Below are 3,212 nucleotides of genomic sequence, written 5' to 3'. Positions count from 1 at the left end.
TGTAGTCTTGTGATGAAATCGCTATATTTTTTCAAGCTCTTGCCCTGGGTTGTGACCTTCATAAATGTTTCTCCACTGATAAGGCTTTTTTTTTGGGGGGGGGGGAGTCTTGTTAGATGAGATTGGAGAGTTACATGGGGAGAGAGTCTGAATAGGTTACTTCCTCCTCTCAGTTGGAATATAGGTCTTGAATTGTTTTCTCCTCTGGAGAGTAGATGTTACTAATGAAAAACACCCTGGAAGCTATTATCCTTCCCTGTCCCATGACAGAGCTATAGGAACACTTCCTAGGATACTCACTTTGGAAACATGGTGGGCTTAGAAACTATGGGGCTCTTCCGAAGACAGTGGTCCTGTGACTTTCTTATCATCATGTTAATCTAGACTCAGCTTCTAGCAATTCATCAAAAATGCCACTTAAGTATTTCTACACAATTACTGTCCCCATAGGTCCTGCTTCAAGCAAGCAGTTCTTGTCTGTGATTCACGTCACTTCCCTGTCTCTCCAGATTTCAGGGTGGCAATTTGCCCTGTAATCTCAGGTCTCTGATGAGTTCAATAAAAGTCATTGATTTTCTTTTGTTCTGCTTTTTCTTATTGCTAGGGCTAGAGTGACAACTTCCAAACTCTTTTTTACATGTTGCAGACAATACCAGAGTAACCAACCATTGCATGTTTAACTTCTAGAATGTTAAACTGACTCTTGAGGATTTGAGGTACATATTATCCATTTTTCCTCTATTCTTATTAATTTATATTTACATATGTTAATGTTTCCTCCTGATAACAGTGTTGTTTAATTCACCTATTTTTCCCCTGATTTTTGTAAAGATTTATTTATTTATTACTTAAAAGGCAGAATGACAGTCTGGGCAGGAAAGCTCATCAATCCACAGGCATACTCTCCAAATGCTTGTGATAGTAGGGGCTGGGTATCAGGTTGAACCCAAAAGCCAGGAACTCCATCCAGGTCTCCCATTGGGTGGCAGATTCCCAAGAACTTGGGCTATCATCTGCTGCCTTCCCAGGTGCATTAGCAGGAAGCTAGATCAGAGGGAGAAGAGCCAAAACTCTAACTGGCACTGTGACATTGGGTGTGGCTGCTGCAAGCAATTGTTTAACCCACTGCCCTACAACACCTGCCCTTACGGAATTTCCCCAACCTTAGCTTTGCTACTAGTTCACAGTTCTTACCCCCTGCCCATGCCCCTCTGAAGTCTTACCTGCAATACTGTCCCTAGTCCCACTAGGTCTTGCCCTCCATCCTCATCCTCCTTGGTATTGCACTGCTGCTGAACTCCCTGAGCAGCTCTTTGGTATCCCAGTTGGTACATTCTGTACAGATTGCAGGAGTCTCTCTCTGAGCCTGTTCATCTTCAGAGCCAACAAATTATCAGCAGAAATTGTGCACAGAATCAGCAGAAATTGATTCACTTTTTGTTATTCCTTCCTCACTGGGATTTTTTCTATGCTATAGGGGGAACAGGATTTGATTCTCCAAATCATCACTCATAATTTTAAACTTCAAAGTCTGATGTTAACAGTTAAGGAATTGATGTGAATGGTTAATGAAGAATGGATACTTGGTCTACTTATGGTGTCCGTGGGTGGGCCTAGGGGCAGGTGTTTAGGCCAATGGTGGCTTTCCCTGGGAAGGTAATTTTCTCAAGAGGGTATCTATGTAAGTCAACAGTGCTCCCTGCCCCTTTCTTCCTGCCTCACCATCTGATAGTCACTGTGCCATGCTTCAGCTTCACCAGCTTCATCAACCAGTGGGACCACTTGATATAGGACTATGAGCCTCCAAAACTGTATGCTGAAATAAACTTTCTTTCATCCAAAAGAGCTCCTCTCAGAAATTTTAGTTGTGGTAACTGAAAGCTGATTACTACAGTCTGTAAGTTCAATCACGTCGAAAGTTACAAACTTCAACTTCTGAGTTATTATAAATGTCAATGACACCAACTAGAGACTTAAATATTCACATTAACTGTTTTAAACCATACCAATATACATTTATGTTATATTTGAAAATATATTCAATTAATTTGACTGCAATTTTAAGTCTTAGAAAACCATCATAAGCAAAATACTGAAAATAGAAACCAGGCTACACATCAATAACTGTAAGGCAAATTCTGGATAATTATAGTTTTCTTATTTTTAATTTTTTTTAAAAGATTTATTTCATTTAGTTCATCCGCAAGGAGAACTTCAACAGTGTCCCCGACCTGGAGCTCAACCCCATCCGCTCCAAGATCGTCCGTGCCTTCTTCGACAACAGGAACCTGCGTAAGGGGCCCAGCGGCATGGCCGAGATCAACTTTGAGGACTTCCTGACCATCATGTCCTACTTCCGGCCCTTCGACACCACCCTGGGCGAGGAGCAGGTGGAACTGTCCCGGAAGGAGAAGCTGAGATTCCTCTTCCACATGTAGACTCGTACAGCGACGGCCGCATCACGCTGGAGGAATAGCGAAATGTGGCGGAGGAGCTGCTCTCGGGGAACCCCCACATCGAGAAGCCGACGGGGCCATGATGAAGGCAGCCAGCGTGTGTGTGGGGCAGATGGAGCCCGATCAAGTGTAGAAGGGAATCACCTTCGAGGACTTCCTGAAGATCTGGCAGGGCATCAACATCGAGACCAAAATGCACTCCCGCTTCCTCAACATGGAGACCATCGCCCTCTGCCACTGACAGGCTCGCTCCCCATCCTGGGGAGCTGTGCCTTGGAGCTGGGCAGCCCCCACGTGGCCTGGGGCGCCCCCTGGCTGCAGCTCCTGTACATGATCTGCGCTTTGCTGTTTTTATCTCTCCTCATAATAATAATAAAAAGATTTGTTAATGAAGAAAAAAAAATCAGAGTTACAAAGAGAGGTAGAAACCGAGAGAGGTCTTCCATCCTCTGGTTCATTCCCCAGATGGCCATAATAGTCGGAGCTGTGCTCATGTGAAGCCAGGAGCCAGAAGCTTCTTCTGGGTCTCCCACATGGATACAGGGTCCCAAGGACTTGGGCCATCTTCTACTGCTTTCTCAGACCATAGCAGAGAGCTGGATCAGAAGAGGAGCAGCTGGGAGTATAACCAGTGTCTATATGGGATGCCGGCACTTCAGGCGAGGGTGTTAACCCGCTGTGCCACAGCGCCGGCCCCACTTTTCTTATTTTAAAATAAAAATTCATTCGTTACTATTTTAAATAAATTCAATTGCT

At 44.4% G+C, this 3,212-nt stretch overlaps 1 pseudogene; it reads left to right on the top strand.

Annotated features, from left to right (window-relative positions):
- The first annotated feature begins 1,635 nt into the window (after positions 1-1,635).
- LOC100354020 (calcineurin B homologous protein 3 pseudogene) lies at positions 1,636-2,820 on the top strand (annotated as a pseudogene).
- Positions 2,821-3,212: the final 392 nt, after the last annotated feature.

Source organism: Oryctolagus cuniculus, chromosome 11, assembly GCF_051225735.1.
Source record: "Oryctolagus cuniculus isolate XC-2025 breed Fujian yellow rabbit chromosome 11, ASM5122573v1, whole genome shotgun sequence".
In the NCBI taxonomy this organism is placed as follows: Eukaryota; Metazoa; Chordata; class Mammalia; order Lagomorpha; family Leporidae; genus Oryctolagus; species Oryctolagus cuniculus.
This window is presented reverse-complemented; position numbering and strand designations above follow the sequence as displayed.